At 34.0% G+C, this 21,704-nt stretch overlaps 1 long non-coding RNA gene across 2 annotated transcripts in view; it reads left to right on the forward strand.

The window, feature by feature from the left end:
* LOC125619387 overlaps nt 1-21,704 on the forward strand; it is an 81,017-nt gene that overhangs the window by 38,701 nt on the left and 20,612 nt on the right. The window contains exon 1 of one of the 2 annotated variants that reach the window (XR_007350914.1): nt 5,140-5,199. The exons of the other annotated variant lie outside the window; for it this stretch is intronic. This is a non-coding gene — a long non-coding RNA (uncharacterized LOC125619387). Of the gene's footprint in view, nt 1-5,139; nt 5,200-21,704 lie in introns of those variants that run through there. 2 annotated transcript variants of the gene reach the window in all.

Below are 21,704 nucleotides of genomic sequence, written 5' to 3' on the forward strand. Positions count from 1 at the left end.
AGAAGGTGGGAAGAGCCGTGTAATTCTAGCATGGATAGAACACTTAGTGTAACTCTTGATTGTTTAGAGGTAATCGCTGGTCTTTGCTAAAAACCCTAAATAAGATAAATGCTTAATTTTTTTTTTCTTCAAATTTTAATAGATATACTGGACTTAAATTTTGGTGATGCATTTGCTTTCCACACAAGTAAAGACAATTTGGTTCTTTTGGGGTTAGACTCTGTTAATCTCTGAAGTGATTATCCTAGTATTGTCCATTTGCATCTTTCTGTGTGAAAGTATTAACATATATTCAAAAATTATACCATATTTACATATTGAGCTTGTGTATAAACACACTACTGCCTTTGCAATAAAGCACAATGTGCAATTGCAGAAAACTCCTTTTCACTTATGAACGTCTGAGTCTGAGATTCACACAAACCACACTTTTGTTTGACTCCAAAATGTGGGTGCCAAATGAATCTCCTGCACTAGGCTTATGAACACTACTGCAACTGTGCAGCCACTATTTCTCTACTGGGAGAATTGTTTCAGCAGATAAACCATCTGGCTTGAAACACAGCCCTCTTTGAAAATATTCCCCATTATGTTAGCTCTGAAACAATGTGTACAACTATGCTCCAGTGGAGGACATGGTTAACAGAAATTCAATGTCAAACAATATCTGCTCTGTAATCTTCTGCAAATCTAAAAAAAGAGGTAATCAAAATGCAAGATTTTAATTTTTAAAGAGTCATTGTGACCATGGCATAAGATGAAGAAAATTCAGGAAAATATTTAATAAGGAACTATAATAAGAGAATGTTTAATACAGTGACTTTTTTTCTTTAGGGATCACCCATGGAAATGAATATCCTTTTGTTATAAGTATCAGGAAGATAGTGCATTAATGTTTTGTGTTTATTAATTTCCTTTTTTACTAAGTGTTTTCAAGTATGAATTGATGATGTATGATTGGAGAATTGTTGGAAGTCAGTATTTATAGCTAAAGATTCTGAGGTGAACTTAAGTGACTCAGGGAGGTTTCTAAGGCAAGAAAACTCTAGAAAACTAAACAAATATCAGGTAGAAAAAATTAACATGCTGTGGGAACATATAATATCAATAAGCAGGTAGAGGAAACTTGATAGAACAAGTTTTAAGAATCTAAACCACCGTAGTGTTACTGTTATGGAAGAAAACTAAAGGGTAAAAGGAATTTTAAAAAGATATATGTTATCTATATTTACAACTATTTTGAGTTACATTAAAAGAGAAGACTTGAGTGCAGTTATAAGAAAGTTATTTTTAAAAGTGAGCATATTTGTATCAATCAGCCCAGAATAATCTATAGGGGGCTGACATAGGTTTGGGTCATTGATTGGGGTGATTGTAGGAGCATCAGCATATTACTGAAATGAAGTAAAACTAGGATAACTCCTTGGAATCACCATAAAGCATGAAGAATGAGAAAAATATTCAGAAACAGGGTTACTTGATCAACTGATGAGAAAGACTGATGTCACAAGAGGATAATTTCCATGAGCCAAAAAGAACATGGCGCATGAATGGGATACACTGATTATGTCTTCACAAAGCTGCCTTGTACATTAAAGACCATTCTCATTTTTTGTTTTCTTTTATTTTTTTACTAAATTGGCTTTAGTCCTGGTCACTTTTTGTTTCTTGGTTCTTCCTTCATAACTCTGGCATTAGCTATACTAGCATATGTCTATCAACAAATGTCTCAAATTTATACCTACAAGGAGCCATGCTGTTTACTTTTTTAAATGGTATTTTTCCAGATGCAAGAAATAAAGTCCTTAGAATTGAATCACTTTTCTTCAATTTTATAATTTTATTTTATTGGATAATGAAGTACTGGCATTAGTCAAAGTTTTCATTCCACATGCTGTAATTTCTAAGTAATGGGATTCCTGAGTAATGGTTTTCAACAAGAAGGCTGCTAAGAAACACAGTTGACTAAAGAACCCAGGAGGACCAACCTACAAGTCACTGTAAATACAGGTAGGAAACAGAGGTCTGTCCTTAGGTGGGAAGACAGTTCTTTAAGGGTTAGGATAGCAAATGCAGAGGGGCATCTGGCCCTCATGATTAAGTGGTATATAGTTAATGATCAGCATATATATTAATCTCAATTTGTTTATTTCTCATCATTATCTTTGAAGAATCTACAACTACACACCAATATTGGTGCCAGTATCAGAATGGAGAAATTGTAGTACCACTGTTTCCTTATATCTAGATTCACTGTATGTACTGGGAATATATGATAACAGGCCTAGAAACTCTGGGATTTTTCTCAGTGCATTCATAGCCATTAGCTGGAACAGACACTCTATTAAGTTATATTGTGTCCATGTTTATGACTAGGAAGTGAACTCTGGAGTATGTCTCTAGCGGGAAAAGAACAATCAGCAAATTAATGTATTGGACTTCTATGAAGTCTTCTTTGGTAAAGGTTAATTATAACTCCAATATTGTAAGGTCTGCTGCCACAAGGAGAGTACTTAACACGTGAGCTAGTGTTTGCATGCCCTGATGTCCTTTTTTCCCCTCACCAGTGAGTGAGATGCTCTGCCGTGTGGTAAGGACAAATCTCGTTGAGAGGAAATTGAGGCATTGTTAGACATTAACAGGCTATTTGATTTTTTTTTAAATCTTCCATTCCACCTGAAATTTTATAGATTATCTGGTGTGTGTGTGTGTGTGTGTGTGTGTGTCTATTATATAGCTGAGGCTCTGTTAAGTTTTAAAGTTTCACTAGAAACACTTAGATATAGGATGAACCTTTAATTTGTAAAAGAAAATCCAAGCAGTTTTCATTGTAAAACAGAGAGAATGTGACTTGTCTGGAGGGTGATCTGAATTTGATGAGGGGAATATTTGATGTTATAGTCATAAAATTAAACTTCTCTATGCATTTGGTTAATATTTTAAGTGCACAATTTTTTAGAACTGAAAAGATAGTTATGTCCCCGACCACAGCTTCAGAATGGATTCTGAGGAAATCTAAAGAGTTCTGGTGTCTGTAGGGCTGGGTCTGGAGACAGCTGTGAATGATTTACTTCTCTGCTGCTTTGTGAACTTCTTCAGGTAAACCGTGCCTCCTGACCCATCGAAAACTTGACAAAGAAATGTCAGTGCTGCAGATCCAGGTAGGTTCCCTCCCTGCCTTAGATAAAAGGACATGAAACCCAGTAATCCAAAACAGACTTCATAACCCGATGGTCATCACTGTTTATCCAAGTAAATTAAGCATTAGTTGAAGTTTAAAAAAAAAGCAAGAAATGAAAACCAGCTCCAGTAACTGCACCGAGAAGTCAGTACTGAGGGCAGGTAAGGTAGATTAATAACAGGCCACTCCTGAGAAGGTTTAGGCTCTTACTGTCAGAGGGTAATAATTAATGATCAAGTGTTAATGGAGATACTGGGCTGTTGATGTCATTAATTCAGCTCATGGAGCCAGTGCTGCCCACGACCTGCCACAGCTGTCACTGCATTTGCTTAATTATTCCAGTGCCTTCGGGCTCTTTTTTTTTTTTTCCTTCATTTTTTTTCCCCTTTACTCTTTTTTCCCCTGACTAACTATAGGACATTATGTTTTCACTGACACAGAATTATGAAAAGTGTCCTGCTCTCTGGGCAGTGCCAGGCCTAAAATACGTGAAAACCCAAAGGCAGCAAAGGAGACCATAACTTTATACTTAGATGAAAAGATGGAAACTGCTCAAGAAAGGCCATCTTTCAATAGCCTGATTGTGCTGATATAATTTTTTGGGTTCTTTAAGGATTTAGATGTCAAAAGTGAACTCGGAGCTGTGTTAAATGTCAAAGTGCTCACCCTCTCCCACAATCAAACAAAGAGAATACAGAAAAAGTGGCTCGAGAGTGTTGGTAGAACATAAGGCCGTACAATCATTCGGCCAAGTGGGAACCAGAAAGCGGGCTTCCCTGGGCAAATTGAGGCAAGGAACACCACGTGAGGGGAAGGCAACTGCTACTAAAATTCATCTGTGGGAGTGCACACATCTGCAGGCTGTACCTCAAGACCTTCTTCCTTTTCTCTGGCTTTGTGTCTCTTGTCCACTGCCTTGCTTAGAATTGAAGGAAAGCCAATCCTTGCTTTCCCAACACCATTTGGATCTTTCTCCCCTGGCCTGGCCTAATAACCACCACATTTCTTACTTTTCCTGTTTCCTAATTGGAACAGGGTGTTTATTCTGTTTTTTTTTTTTTTTTCCAAGATCCCCACCTTTCAAATTGTGTAATTTAAAAAACTTGTTCCTCGGTTTTTAGGTATATATTTCCAGTTCTGATGAGTCAAACTAGTCCAATGTGTCTTGAGCTTCCAGACGGAATGCTGCTTGACTCGCTTCCAAACTGAAGTGCTTAAAAAAATGTGAGGCACTACAACAATTTTAAATCTCTCTCTACGCTGCACATGGTGATTTAAAATAATTGAAGCTCTTCAAATTTTTATATGCTCTCAAATTTGGAAGTGACCAGTTCTGAGCATGTGCAGGACACAATGATTGAAAGTTATTAGAGTCCTTCCAATTTATCGTTAAGTGTTTCAGCTTGGGAGTGACAAGGGAACCTGGACTCTGGCAGTTAAAAGTGATTTAAAATTGTCATTACACTCAGATGTTATGCAGGTGATCAGAAATCTGGACACTTGTGTAGATTTTAAAAATCACTGTTAACATAATTCATTTTATAGATCCAAAAGATATTAGCCCACAAGAAGAAGCATTTAAATAAGCCACTTAAAATGCACCATAACCCAATTTTACTTCCGCTGCCATAGTCTCCATTGATGACCTGAATGTGATCACGATTTTAAAGCCAAATGTTCAGATTTGGCAAGGAAGAGAACTGTTGTCTTCTAGGCCAAGCATGAAAAAATAAGTATTCAGTAAAAACACCTGATGCGCTCTAGAGATATCATGTAGTCTATCCTCATGAATTATGCTGATTTTTGCTTTAAATAACAAGGGAATTTTTGAACTATGCATAGATGATCCCTTTTCATACATGGTTAAATTTATTTTTTATCTAAACATTTGAAATAAAGTACTTTTATTCAAGATTATGTAACTTAAAATTTCATATTATATCATCTCCTCGATGGCATATGTGTCTTCATTTCTGAAGCCCTTCATTGCTTTGGTGGAAACTGAACCAAATGAAAAGGTACCTATTTATGAAACATACAAGATGGCATTTTCAGACGATTCTGTCGGTCACTTGACGGTCATTTAACATTCCTCAGACTTCTTTACCAAAGGATATTCTCTGAATGGGACCATTAGGTTTTTGCTGAGTGTCCTGATGCCAAGATTCTAACATGGAAGTTAGATTTATGTTTCAAAACTTAATATTGTATAATAAGAAATCCAGTCATTAAGAAAGAAGTCAGCTAAAATTCTTAACATGTTTTATTTGTACCTTTGAAAGCCACATGGATGCTCTTTTACTTGATTTAAATGAAAATGACAAAGGTGAAATTCCAACATATTTCTCAGCCACTTCCCTTCCTCAGTAAATGTTTTCATTTTGATAAAAATTAGGATAAGTTGATTATGGGTTTGATTTTTTTTTTAACCCAAACCTAGAGTTGGAGTTTGAAATACTTTGGCACATGAAAACCATCTGATCTTATAAACTAGCTTTATAAATCTCTGTATTTTTATTAGAGCAGAAATTGAACAGGGTTAGAAATAGAAAGTGCTAATAATAGAAAATATGTTGTATTGGGGATTTCTGTGACCCGAGGGATTTAGGGCCCCAAACTATGAAAACTCACACATTTGGTATAGTAGTCAACCTTTGCCCTCAAATATATTATGAGTTTTTAAGTTTGAAAAATTTTCTTATGTTTATATATTTTAGTCTCCACTATTACTTTGCCATTTTGTGTTGAATTTTGACAGGTATAAAAAAGCTAAGACAGTGTGTTCAGTTATTCATGGCTGTGCTAAATTAAGAACATGGCAGTAGACTAGGTTATGCTATTAAATAATTTAATTAAGCCTTATTTAGGTCGCAGGTAGAATCAGTACAATCTTTGCTGAGCCTGTAAGAATGCCTGGAAATTATCTTATCCTTAAGCCTGGTTATATCAAAATAAAGCCTTGTTTTCAGTTATATTAGTTTGGGGGTTCTCAGGTACTGGAAGGTTATCTGAGAAGACTAAATAACTGTTTGTGCTTAAATTCTAGATTTTCCCATCATGTTAGCTGAATAAACCAATTTAAATAAATGTTTGATACTTATTGATGCATCCCTTATAAAAAAGAATGCCATTTTCCCATATTTCAGTATTAACAGTAGGAATAACTATATTTTTTTTTTCAGAAAAGTCATGGTCATTGCTTCAGATTTACAAAATGAAATAAGAGTTGTGGACAGATTAGAACTCAATATACTTTTCAATTGCTTTTTATTTCAGTTGCTTTTGAGAAAGATCAGTTTTCTAAATTCTCTTTTATCACCTAAAAATAAGCCCCGGGAGGTATAAAACAGGGATAATCAAAATAAATTTAACATAAAAACTTGAAGGATGATACAGATTATGTGTGTTTGCTCTATAGGTGTAAAATTACTTTGAAAGAAAGTCTAAAGGGAATGATCAATAGATTTGACTTCATAGAAGTGAAAAATGAAAGCTTCTTCTGAGTATCAAAAATACCATAATGAAATACATGCAACAAATAAGGAATATTGCTAACGATGTCACTGATAAGTTAATATATCTATAATATGAAAGGATTTTATCCAAGTTTCTATTAAAACTAACACCTCAGCTGATGAAGAGGAAAGAATTAAAAGTGGAAAGTGAAAGTAAAGATGGGAAAATTTATGAAAAGATATAAAATGAAATACTGTATTTAGTATATCATAAAATAAAAAGGTTGAGATTCATAAAAGATAAAATTCTTTCATTACAAACTTTGTATATTTTAAAAAGCATAGCACTTCATTCAATACATGTTTTTGAGTGACAGCAGGATACCCTACTAACTCCTGGGATTATGGCCATGAAAAAGATATCAGGGCCATAGCCTTGGAGAGACTTGCAGTCTTGAGTTGAGTTACAGAAAGTTAACAGGCCAACAGGGGATGGTGGATGATCACTCTTTGTCATCTAGAGAGTAAGGCAATGGACTAGCCCTCATCAAGATCTGGTAAGGCCTCTGGAGGGAACTGAGACTTGAGCCTCCAAATCTGACATCGTTCCTGTCTTTGCTTTTTCTCACAGCCTTCATGCAAATTTAATTATTTTGAAAATAGAGACCTTTCATCTCTACCTGAGAATTGAACCACTTTTTGCAATTTCCATTCCTATTACTCTGCACCGAACTTCCACCACTTTTCTCCTGGAATGCTGTACCAGCACCCAAATTGCTCTCTTTGCCTTCTCTCTTCCACACTGTGTTCTGTTTTTCTACATTGCAGGTAGGTATTTATTACCCATGTCTTCTCCTGATCAAATAGAGCTTCAAAACAAGACATGCCGCAGTCTGGCTGGGCACAAATCACGAGCCACTCAAGCAGGAACAAACTTTATTTCTGAACTCCACCAGCACACTCCACACATGCTCCCCGGGAACTCTCCCCAATGCCACCCACGCCACTCCTCCAGGAACACACCACCCCAATTGGAACTCCCACCACCGGACCTTCACCAACTAACTTGAACTCTTCAGGAATCCCCACGAGAGCTCAACCGGAACTCCTCGAGAACTCGAAAGTCATCATCTTAATGGCTCGCTGGCATCACCTCTCAACCACTACTTCTGGCAAAAATGCCATGCGTCATGTCATCCCGACTCAGCTGTGGCCCTCAACAAAGACACAAAGCTTTCTATGACCTTTCAAATCCTATATGATTTTACCCAGCCTGGTGCATGATCTTAACTCTTCTATTATTTCTCTCATGTCTTTAACTTTAGCCCTTCCATTCTTCTCTCCCCCAACACTCTGTGTGCTATCATGAGTCTGTCCTTGTGTTCTCTACTTGAGAAATAGTTTTCTCTCAAATACATGTATGACTTTGCTTGCTCACATCATTTATGTTGCTGTCTATAGGTCACATCAACAGAAGCCTTTTCTTGATACACTACTTAAGTCAGAGAATCTGTCTTGGTTTTTACCTTTGCCTTACATAACTTCTCTTCATATTCTTTGTTAACCTGTTTATAAATTTACTGCTCATTGTTTCTAATGTAAAACTATGGAGATCAGGTACTATGTTGTCAGGGTTCAACCAAAGAAACAGAATCAGCAGGAGATTATCTATCTATCTATCTATCTATCTATCTTTTTCTCTATGATTTGTCATCTTTTATCTTTTGGAATTGCCTTTTGTGATGAGAAAGCTGAGTCAAGCAAGTCTGAAACCCAAAGGACAAGTCTTCAGGAAGTGAAGATCATAGTCAGACTGAAATTCAGAGGCTTAGGCTTCAGCTGCTATACACAGGCAAAATTTCTTCCTTTCCAGGAAAGATGAGCCTTGTTTTTGAGGTTTTCCAAAGAATTGAAACAGCCCTGAAAATTACATAGGATAATTTCCCTCATCTAGGTTAACTGATTATAGATTATGTCTGTAAATTCCCTTTATATCAACACCTAAATTAATGTTTGATTACATAACTGGAAACTTTACCAGTCAAACTGATATATCAGAAAAATTGTCACATTGGAAAAGTCTTTTGGGTACTGTATGGAGCCCCAGACACTAGGGAATTTACCCTCGTTCAGAAGCATTTCTTCATAGGTATGTGCTGGGTGCACATAAGAAAAATTGAGGGAATAAAGGAGAAAAGGAGAGAGTCCCCTTCTATATTTCAGGTCTGAAGGAGGTGTCTGGCTGCTCTGGAAGCTGGGTTTGGAGAAACAAAACTGTTTCCTGGACACTTTTCTCCTATAAAGGAAAAACAAAAATCTACAAAGGAAAGGACAGTAAATCCTCTTTTTTAGTTTTAAGAATTTCTCTCATGGAGATATAGAATTAAAACTTCTATGCTTTTGGAAGAGAGGAAACAGGAAGGAGGAAGGAAAGCGGAAAAAAATCCATGGCTGTAGGAAAAAAGAAACAATGATACCAAAAGCCCACTCTACTCTGGGCTAGCAGCAGGAACCCATCATGGGCTCAGAATCCTGTATATTTAAAATGTAGGGATCTGCTACTTCTTGGGGAGAGGTGGAAAATCCCATTTCAATTACCGGTACAAGGAAGAGTTTTTAGGTGACATGAGTAGGAAGGGCAAAAATGCTGAGAAAGCCCAGTATAAAAGATCTGCCTAAAAATGAGGCTGGACTAGGAAAAAGAGAGAACTTCTTTGCCATCAGATCAGAGCCAGGTGCTGAAAACAAGTGATGGCAATCTGCTACCAAGAGCAGGAACAAGGAGGGTATGCAGAGAGAGGCATAGCTGGACTGGGCCTCCTGAAAGTGGATGGGAGAACAGGAACACTGATAAAAACTCAATCCAAAGTGACAGTAGTGACATTCCTCTAGTGCTTGAGGAATGTGAAGCCTGAAATGTACTGAAGTTAGGATTAGCTTACAACAACAAACCCCAAACTCAGCGCAATTTCTGACTAGATTGACTCAAACCCTCATACTAATCTTTGTAGCAGAAGGGAGATGTCCATATTCTCCAGCTTCTACCTACCATTCCTCCCCAAGCAAAGTCAGTATATTCACTGAAGAAAATTACAGGACAAAGCAGGAAAATCCTACCCATCGTCTGGTGATAAAGCAATCAAGAAAACCAGAATTAGAGATGACCCATATGTTTGAGCTATTATTAGAAAGGGATTTTTAAATAATGAGAATATGTTAGAAGACTAGTGGAAAATGTGAGCTGTGTACATGACCTGAATAGTTAGGAAGTTTAGTGGAGGTATGGATACTATAAGAGGAAGTCAAATGGGAATGCTAAAAAGAAATAGCAAACAAATCCTACCAAACCAAGACACATGGCACATGTTATTAATGATGAAGAATTCCTTTGATGGATCCCACTATATAACCCAGGCTGGTCTCAACTTATGGGCTTGCATGATTCTCCCATCTTGGCCTCTAGAGTAACTGGAACTACAAGCATGTGTTCCCATGCCTGGCAGTGGAATCATCTTTAGAATGGACATAGCTGAGGCAAGACACACTGAGATTGAAGAGAGGACAACAGAGATGATTCAAAGTAAAACAGAAGAAAAAAAGAATAAATAATGGACATAACTGAGTACCTAAATTATATACAACTAATAAAAGCATGATTGTAATCTTAGACAATAGAGAGATTATGGGGAAAGGGATATATGTAAGAGAGAATGATTAATAATTTAAAAAATATCAAAACAGAAATCTAAAAGCTCAAAGAACACCAAGCAGGATAAGTACAAAAATAATAAAATAAAGTAAAACCACACCTAAACACATGGTTAAAAAAATGCAGAAAAACAAGGATGAAGAGAATCTTATTTCTAGAAGGGGAAAAAAATGACACAGAAAAACAAAGAGAAGGATTCTGCCAGAATATTTGTCAGAAAGCATGCAAACTAAAAGCCAATGAATCAACATGTTTAAAGTACAAAAAAAAAAAAAAAAAGAAAGAAAGAAAGAAAGAAATTATCAACCTATGATTTTATACTCTGTGAAATTATCTTTCAAATATAAAACTGAGATGAAAACATTTTTCAGATAAGATAACTTTTAGAGAAGTTTTTGCCAATTTCTCAGCATTGTAAGAAATGTAGAGGGAATTCTATAGAAATATAGCACCAAGTGAAAACTTGGATCTACACAAAAAATAAATGACAAAAACTACTGTCAATGTAAAACATTTGAAAAATATTTAATAACCTTAGAAGATATGGCAGTGCAGTGGTGCACACCAGTAATCCCAACAAATTGGGAGGCTGAGGCAGGAGGAACATGAGTTTGAGGCCAGCTTTAGACATTTAGTAAAAAGCCCTAAGCGACTTAGTGAGATCCTGTCTCAAAACAAAAATACAAAAGATCTGGGATCTGGTTCAGTGGATAAGCACCTTTGAGTTAAATCTCCAGTACCAAAATTGTAATAACAAAAACAGCAATAACAATAATAATAGCTTTAGAAGATAACTTTACCTACAGCAGTAATGATAAAAAAAGTATGCATAGAACATTAAAAATAAAATAACAAAGGATGGGGAGGAGGATTGGAAGTATATTGCTGTAAATTGTTACCCTAAATGTGAAATGGTCTAATATTACTGAAAGGTAGACTGTGATAAGCTAAAATGAGTTTTGTAAATATAATGACCATCCCCAAAAAACAGAAGTATGAAAAATAAATCTAACAGTGGAAGTTAAGTGAAATTATAAAAAATAAGTGTTTAATTAAAAAAAAATCAGGAGAGAAAAAGGAAACAAAGAACAATTTAACCAAATAAAATAGTACTGACAAGATGGTAGACTTTAAACTAACCATATTAATAATTAGATTAAAATAAAATCATCTAAATACCTCATTAAAAGACAGATTATCAAAACAGCAAGACTCAGCTATATATTTAAAATAAATCCACTTTGATTATAAAGAAATAAATGGTTTAATAGTTAAAGGATTAAAAAGGCATATGGTAAAAAAAAAAAGAATCAAAAGAAAGCTATTGTGGTTCAAAGTAGGGAATATTAATATTATCAAGGATAAAATTGCATAATGGTAAATGGATCAATTCATCATGAAGACATCACAATTCTAAATACACAATCACCTAAAAACAGAGTTTCCAAATGGAAGAAGCAAAAACCAGCAGACTAGAAAGGAAAGATAAAATAATTTTCAGTTCTTTTAGAGATGCCAATACTCTTTCCTCTGTCATTGATAAGAAAAATAGAAAATCAGTAAAGGAATAGAAGACATCAATTATGCTATCAACCCCCATGGCTTAGTAGACATTTTTGCACGTTGTACCTGATAAAAGCAGAAGGCACATTCTTCACAAGAGAATGCATAGGTCATATTTTAAACCAGGAAACAATTTTAACCCATTTAAAAGAGTTGAAATTGCTGAGTAGTCTCTCTGACCATAATGGAATTAAACTGGAAATCAGCGAGATAATGGCATATAAGAAATTTCTCAACTGCTTGAAAATTAAACACTGTGCTTTCACATAACTCATGTCAAAGAGGAAGTTACAAAGGAAATTAGAAAATATTTTGAGTTGAATAAAAATGAAAAAGGAACATATAAAAATTATGAGACAGAGCCAAAGCAGTGATAAGAGGGAAATTTATAGTATTAAATGCTTGGATTAGAAACCAAGAGAAGTTTCAAACAGTAATGAAAGCTTCACCTAAAGAAACTTGGAAAAGAAGAGTAAATGAAATCCAAAGTAAGCCAAGGAGAGACAATAATGACAAAAAGAACCAAAAAATATAAGGAAAGTCAATAACTCCCAAAGCTGGTTTTGTGAAAAGGTGAAAAAAATTTTTTATAGACCTCTAGGAAGACTTAAAGAAACAGACACCAATTACCAGTAATAGAAACCAGAGGACATCACAGAAAATGCCCAACTTAAAACAGCAAGGGACAGTATGAATACCTTTATGCCAATAAATTTGATAAATGAAGCAGACCAACTCTCTTTCATGACATAAAATACCAAAATTTACTCAAGAAAAAATGATAGCTTGGATATGTCTATAATTATTAGTATTGAAAGAATTAAACTCATTGTTAAAAACTGCTTTTAATTCCTGATAATTTCATTGGTAAAGAGCTAAACATTTCAGGAAAACATAGTACTAATTGTATCCAAAATTGAAGAGGAAAGGAATTTCTTAACTCATTTCATGAGGCCAGCATTATCCTGAAGGTAATAATTGAAAAAGTCATAACAGGAAAAAAAACAAAAAACAAAAAACAAAAAACTAGTCAGTTCATCCTTTATCCACACAGGCACAGAAGTCCTGAGCCAAATCTGAAAATGAAATCCAGTCATATATAAAAGAATAATAAGTTGTGATCCAGTGAGAAGAAAGTTTATGTCAGCACTTGTAGAACCAATCAATTAAATTCATTATATCAACAGCCTGAAAAGTTGAAAAATGGTCTGATCATCTTAATAGATGCAAAAACATATTTGACACAAACATCTACTCGTAATAACACCCTCAGGAAACTAGGAATAGAATTGAACATCATTCATCTTTTAAAAGGCATCTATGAAAAAGTCTAGTTTGTATTCTCTACAGTAAAGAACTGAACTCTTTACCTTTAAGCTGAGGAATAAGCTAAGGATGGTCCTTTTCATCACTGCTATTCAACATGGTCCTGAAGTTCCTAGCCAATACATCAGGGACATAAATAGATGAAAGGTGTTCAGATCAAGGAAAAAGAAATGAAACTATTTGTATTTGAAAACTTGTCTACACAAAAACTCTAATTTATAAAAACTAAACAGGAACTAATATGTGAGTTTAGCAAGGTACGAGGATAAAATAATCTTTTGAATTTCTAGATAGCATCAAGGAAAAATCAGAACGTAAAATTAAAAAGAACCATCATTTATAATAATGTTCACCAAAAAAATGTGAACTTTTATGGATAAAACTAAACATGTCTCATTATTTGTGCGCTAAAAATTACAGCACAATTTAAAGAAATCAAAGAAGATTGAAATAAAGGAGAGTTATACCATGTGTACAGATAAAATATTTGGCATTTTTGAGATTTTTTTCTTTCTCATTTTATATAGTGACAATGCAACCCCTATAAAAATTCTGACAAGGTTTTGTGTAAAGATCAAGAGTAAGATTTTAAAATTGATTCATAGGGAGAGGCAAAGACCTAGAATAGTCAAAGCAGTTTTCAATGCTTACTATTTGAGAATCTAACTACAATACTACTGAATTTAACAGATATGATTTTGTTGAAATGTCAGATATACATCCAGGGAATAATGCTAACTAGAACTGTATGCTAGACTTAAAAGAGCAATACCAAACTACAACATTTCTAGAAGAAAAACATAGTAAAATTTCTAGAAGAAAACGTTATTATTGTGGTCAAGGCAAATATTTCTTAGAAAATAGACAAAAAAGAAGAAATTTTAACAAAAATTTAGATTTTATCAACATTTAAAATTTCTGCTGTTCAAAAATTGATATTAAGAAAATGAAAACAAAGATATTTTCAAAACACATATTTGGTAATGGACATGTATTCAGAACCCTCACAACTCAGGTATAATAAAAATTTTGAAATGAATAAAGAAAAAACCATGCAAATGATTAGAAAATTTCATCAAAAAGAAGATACATATGGTAAATAAACTTATGAACATCAGTCAAATCAAAATGAAACCACAATGAGAAACTACGGTATGCCTATTAGAAAGGTAAAACTTTTAAAATTTTTGTTTATTTATTTGTTAAAAATGATAGCAAACTGTTGTAAGAATGTAGAGCAACTGGAACACTCGCTACATTGCCATTGAGAATGCAAAAATGTTTTGCCATTTTGGGTTTTCTTATAAAGTTTTTGAATTTTCTTATAAAATTAAATCTGTATTTGATATTTGACTTAGCAGTCCCTATTGAAGTCACTTACCTAGGAAAAATAAAAACATGACCACATAAAATTGCATGTGACACTTATAGTAGCTTTATTCATTCACTCTCCAAAATAGTTAACAATCTAATGTACATCAACTGCTGGAATTATAAGCAAACGGTAGCATATCCATATATGAAACTTTGCTCAGCAAAAAATGGGGAACTATTTACTGATTTATGTAACAACATGGTTGGATCTCAAGGCAGTTAATATCAAGTGAAAAAAGGCCAGATACTAAAGCAATCATACTGTATTACTCCATACTAGAATTCCATTTAAATGGAAAAGGGAAATTATTGGGACAAATATTATTGTAGTAGATGCCTGGTGCTGGGAATAGGGGTACAAAAGAACTTTTGGGATGATGGGAATAGCCTACATTTCTATTCTTTTATTAGCTATTTAACTGTAATTCATAAAAGTATGCACCTAAAAACCTAATGTTAGGAAATAGAATATAATTAAAAAATTAGCTAAAGATTAAACAAGTTTAAGGCACAGAATATTATTATTTAATATCAGATTTTATTGTTATAATTTCATACTATATAATATTATTAAATAATACATAATGTTATTATTATTTAATATTATATTATATTATTATTTAATATTTTTAACTCCTCTCTCTTCCATTCCTTGAAATTAGAAAGACAACACTAATATGTCTTTCTGGTAGAGTTGTTGACACATAAGGAAATCCTATTTTCTATTTACATTGTTTTGGAAGACAATTGCACTTGTTTCTGGAACACTACCAGACCTGGAAAGGTAGCTGTGTGCCTTTCAGGTGAAAGTCAACTTCTGCACTCAGAGTTGTGGAAGGTCAATGCCACTTACAAAATGGTATGTTAAAACTTTGACTTTTCTAGGAGGTTGGTTTCTGTGTATGCAGATGTTTGCTTACAAATTACAGAGTTTAGCTACAGGAAAACAAAAAAGAAGAGCAGCATCTATTATATTTATCACACAGAATACATGAAGGGTTATGTTTTATTTTGTTTTGTAGTTCTGGGGATTGAACTTCGAGGTCTCTACCACTGAACTACATCCTGGCCCTTTTTATTTTTATTTTTTTCATTTTGAGACAGTGTCTTGTTAAGTTTCCGAGGCTGACCTCCAACTTGTGATTCTCCTGCCTCAGCCTCCAGAGTAGGTGAGATGATAGGTATGTGTTACCATGACCAGAAAGAATTCCTGGAGTTCTTGAAGCAAAAACTGATCAATATGAGAAATGTAGTTTTCTTCATTTGCGTCCAGATGTTCCTTAAGTTATATCATCTCTCTGTTTTGTCCTGCTGAATTTTCACTTTTTTCTCAGCCATTGGTTTGAGAAAGAATAATAGCAAGAAGCAGAACAGAAAATAACTTGCATTTTTGCAAGTGATGATTAAAAGTATTCATCAAACAGGGATCCCCAATCCATCCAAATTTTTCCTGGAGTATACCTGTTAGGGTCAGCAAAAGAAGATACTTTAAAAACATTTTTGGCTAAGATGGGAAATCACAGAAATCTCACATCTCCTTTGTCTATGGGTTTTTAATTAAGAAAAAAATCCAAACTATTATTTATTTATTTTCAGGTGTTTTCTGTGTATTCATTTATTTTTTACAAGATCTCTGCATGATAGGTATTTTTATCCCTATTTTTCCAGATGAGGAAATGAAGACTTTGAAGGGATTATATTACTTAAAGATAGAGAGCTAATAAAGTGAAGTTTCATCTGAGCCCTCAGTCCAGACTTTATCCATAATAATATGCCCGGATATCTCCCTAAAGTGGCTATGTTGGCCTTTGACATATTGGTAATGTTCTTGCTCCACTGGTTTTGGTGACTGCTGGTTTAACATCTCTGTGCTTAATCAATTTATGCTCCCAATTCTGCAGTAACATTCTAGTTCATTTTCTTATTTTGAGTGTCTCTACTCCAATCCATTCTGTGTACCTGTAACTCCACACTAATATTCTAATGCAAGCATTTCACCATGACATTTCTGAACTCAGCATTTGTACCCTTTCTTTTTGCCTTATTTCCTACCTTTCGGCTCAGCATTAGAGCTTTTATGCTTTATGTTTCATTCATCTTTGCATTCCCTTAGTCTGGTCAGGTTAACCTCTGCCTTGCTAGCAAACTCAGTCTTTTGCTTGGATTCTTGTTTTCCAGTGCTTTGTCCAGTGGCCTACTTTCTTTTGCATCTTTTTGCCTTGCCAAATCCTAGGGCATCTCTAAAGGCATATTTTGAGTCTCTCCTCTTCCAGTACATTTGCCTTCTCCTAGTTTTGACTTAAGCAAACAAACAAACAAACAAAAAAGCACACCAAAACTCTGAATTCTTGTAGTGTTTATTTGGAGAATGGATAAACAGTGTTTCAAAAGATTTTTAATGCTGTTAAATTAAGTAAAATGTAAAATATTTCTAAGGATTGACCCAAATGATTCCTTTGCAGATATATCTTCTAACCTACAAAGTATTTTTTGTGCATGGAAAGTTTAATATCCAAGTGTATTCTAAATGAAGGATTGTATTATCAGTCTTTGATACTGGGAAGCCATTATTTTTTCTTTCTTTTTGAATTTTTTGAGGCCTACACTCACAAAAAATAGTAACTAAAGTTACTACTACCACATTCTAGAACAGGATTGGCCTAAAAGTAGGCAAGTCTGTGGCCTTGTGTTTCCATATCATTGTTTTTTTTTTATTCCTTAAACTATTTCCCAGTGATTATGGGTTATTCTGTCAGGATAAGTACATTTAAAATAACTCAAAACACTAGATAAAGAATTTTACTCTGAGTATAAGTCCAATGTTCAAGTCATTTCCCTCATAATAATTATCTCTAAGAGCAAGTCAATTCAGGAAGAAAATTGTGTCATATTATGATGTTTTTTGCTATGATTCCTTCCCAGGCCTGAAGGACACTACAAATATAGTCCATACTTATGCCCAGTGTTCTTTCTTGAAGGAGGGTAATGCTGACACTAGATCTGAGGAATGTATACCCACCAGGCTCTAGTAATAAAAAGTTTATTAATCCAAAAGGAAGATTTGCCAACACACCCACATTTTAGGCTCATTAAGCATCTCCGTTATTCTACAAAAGGCTTGTTTTCAATAAAATTCCAAATGCTTTCTATCCCAAGTATTTCCTTCCCTTAATTATTTTTAAATGATGTCAAGGAAATTTCATCCACATGTATTTGCTTCCAATGTATTTACGGAATCATAATTGTTTATAAAAATGATATGATACTGCTGCCCTTCAAGCAGGGGCCCAGATATGCTATTAAAATGTATTTTCCCTGTTAAATAGGAAGTTAATATTTGTTCAAGACAATCTTGGTTGTAATCAATGTTTGGATTAGACTCAACACTAGAAATTCTGAATCAGCTTTGAATTCTTCTTCATTCCTCTACCTTACTTCCAACTAAAGACACATAAACTATACAAGTAGAATCAGTTTAAAATTAGAAATAAATAGCTCTAAGTAACCCCTTCTTCCTACCTCATGCTTCTCAACAGTGATAAGGTCTTTTCTAACTGGAGTAAGCGTTGCTCCTAATATCTTCCTAACTGTTGAGTACTCACTCATGTATGTTCAAATTTCTTTAAAGTTTCTTTACACAGTTAGGCAAATATATAGAATACATGAAAAACACACAAATAAGTGCTAAAGAAATCAATGTTATTTTTAAGTTGCTACCCTAGGATTAGAATTCTAAAATATTTTAAATTGATTTTTTTAAAAATAAATGACATCAGAATGCATTACAATTCTTGTTGCACATATAGAGCACTAAAATATTTTTATATTTGAATTATCACATCTGTTATTCTGTTATGTGACTGGGTAAAATGTAAATGGGAGAGTTCTTTATTTTTTCTTCTTCTTTTTTTTTTTGTTCTAGGCAAAAGCGATTGAACCCAGGGTGCTCTATTACTGAGCTATATTCCCACATCCCTAGTTTTCTTTTTTAATTTTTATTTTGAGACAGAGTCACTCTAAGTTGTTGAGGCTGAGCTCAAACTTGTGAATCTCTTTCCTTAGTCTCCCAAATTATTGGGATTACAGGCATGTGCTCCTGACAGAAAGGAGACATTTTAAATAAGAAATACACTTATTTTAAAATTATAAACTTGCTTTATTTGTATTTGTTAAAGCAGAAAAATCTAAATGGTTCATGTGCATGGTAGATAGGGTTTAGCTTTCACTTAAATTATTCTAGGTGAATAAAATCATCTTATCTTTTTTGTCTTCTAAATCAATTATTAAAACTGTACTTTCCTTTTGACATCCAAGCTAATATAATGAAAGGCTTAAAGTTATACATGTAGTAGATTTTGCATTTTTAGGTTGTAGAACATGTCAAAGTTGGTAAAATTTGATTTTCAATCTCAAAACTATCTTGGAAAACAATTGACAGGTAACTAAAGCCATTTTCACAAGGAGAACTTACTACTTAAAACTTTCCTGGGGAAGAGATTCCCAAACCATTTTGACATAGATGAAAGAGCTGCCTAGTGACCTGATATTATGGGAAATTAGAGAATATCTAATGGTACAAAGTATGATGATGGGTCACTACAGGTATAGCTGATATTTAAACCATGATTGGATGATGATGATGATGATGATGATGATGATGATGATTGGAAAAGCTTTGTTTAAAGATTTTTTGCTGTGCTTTGGGATGCAAATTTTCAAAAAATGTTCTAAATATTTATATAAAACTGACTTGGTAGAATCAATTTAACCTACTCGTTAAAAAAGAAATATCCAATTTGTATTTTAAAGGCAGATACTAATAGTCTAAATAAAATGAGGGAGTCAGATCAATAATGTTTCAAAGTCCTTGATGAATATTTGCATCCTCTGAATTTCAGACAGTCCACAAGTAAGTATTTACACATCTTTAGAACCTTTTGCAGTCTAGTCTATCATAGCATCCCCTTTGCACTTCCATCAGGAATTTCTTTCATTAAAAAAAAAAAACTGTTATAAAAGGAAATTAACAACTTTTAAATAATACTCTTAGAGAAAATCTCCAAAGTCGGGAAACTCTAAGTGAAGGCTAACACTTAATTCCTCACTTTTTCTGCTTATTCCTATGTGTTGGAGGGATCTCAGATAGGCATGGTACAAGCCATATGTGCTGCAATAATGAGATACAATGGAACAAGTTACGCATAGAGTGTCAGCCTGCCACTCCCCCTCCCCAAACTCTTCCCTCTCCCTTTTTTCATGTAAACACAGAACAAAAGTGTTTTGAGGTGTATACTTATTCTTCTTTTAGGTGTATTACAATTTCAGTTGCTTTGATCATAGTATCAGATGACTTAAAATCTGTCTAGAAAAATAAAATAAAGCTCATTCATGTGGAGAGTTAGCTGTGATTGCATTACCTGGTTAAACATGTTCAACTGAATTATTAATTTTCTGTCTTGTTAAGTACTAGATTCATGGCTGGAAGTGAAAATGCATGCAATGTAAAAATATGCTGGAAAACAGTTGTAAAACCATCATTAGGTCTCAGTATTGCATGACTTCTTGTGAGACAGAGCGACACATTTCTTAAAACAGGATCAGCTGTCATTTTCACAGGTTTATCCAAATAGTTTATATTATTAATTATATATTCTAAAAATTTAGGTGACAGAAGGTTCATATAAGATAATTTATATACAAAAAATGCTGGGATGATCAGGGGATGTTCAACCCAATATCTTGCAATATCTTGCATATGATGATGGGCTGTTGTCCAGAGTTGGAGAATCCTTTTCTGACACTTAGAGTTCAGCAAACATTGAAGTTTATTTTCTATCAAGAAGTTGTGGCTTCAGCTTATTAGTGTTTTTACAGCTTTCCTGTGTGGAAGCCATGCTATAGAAGATGTCAGTCTCTAAAGGTGAATGTTCAGAAAAGGAAGAACAATTATTTGTGGTTTTTAAAAATTATGTTGGTATGTTCTGTGTTGTCACAGTATGTTTTATAGTTACATTTTATAGGCTACTTTGGAATAACAAATAGGAAAACATTTAGAACATGTACAAGAGAGTCATCATAAATTCACCTTTTCTTTCTAGAAGATCTACTATGAATGTTTGGGTAGTTCTACTTCCTACATGAGGCATACAATTTGGGTCTTAAATAGAGAAAACACTGTAGTAAGAAGAAAAGATTCAAGTTAGCTGACTACTTTAACGTTAACATACATTTTAAGTTAATACTTTTGCGGTACCGAAAAGGAAAGTTCCATTTGCTGATGATGAACAACAACACACTTAAATTATTGGCAATGCTTGTTCCCAAGCTCATTATTAAAGGTCAGCAATTTTCCCCAAAGGCACCAAATATATAAAGTTTGGCATTATTGGACTGAAAAAGGAATGAGAAATTTTCTTCTACTCCATAGATAAAAATAATAAAAACATTCTTGAGATGGTTATCACATTTTACTGATCGTAATTGCACAAATCACCTTATCTTTCTGAATTTCAGTGCCCTCATAAAAGGGGACAGGAGTATTTAATCTTAGGGTCAGGATGAAGATTTTACTGGCACATTGTTCATGAGCTTTGTCCAAAGTGCCTTGTCAGCTAACATCCCCCTTATCATCAGTATTATCAATGTCCCTGTCTTTATTTTAATAATTATCAACACCATTAACCTCGCTGTGAATATCAAGTCCTATAATCACTTAAGCCATTGTTCTTTGTTTGATCAATAATTCTAGTGAGTATCTGTATTTATTTATTAAATTTTCAGAGCCTGTAATTCATTCACTCATTTATTCTACTAATAGTGATTTAACATATACAATGTACTGAATTTGAGCATACCATGGTGAATAGAGTAGATTCTTTACTGCTTACTCTTGAGGAACTTGTTGTTTATGTGCATAAATCTTAATATCACATAGATAATCTTCGTATTATAATGCTTAAAAGTGCCATAAATTAGAGGTATAGGAATGTTATGAGGTCGTATTGGGGAAGTTTGGCTTATTCAGGGAACTCATGGAAAGCTTCTCTGGATAAGTGACATTTGAGGTGAGATCTGCATGAAGAATGACTGATGCAAG

The sequence above is a fragment of the Marmota marmota genome, unplaced genomic scaffold, assembly GCF_001458135.2.
Source record: "Marmota marmota marmota unplaced genomic scaffold, marMar, whole genome shotgun sequence".
In the NCBI taxonomy this organism is placed as follows: domain Eukaryota; kingdom Metazoa; phylum Chordata; class Mammalia; order Rodentia; family Sciuridae; genus Marmota; species Marmota marmota.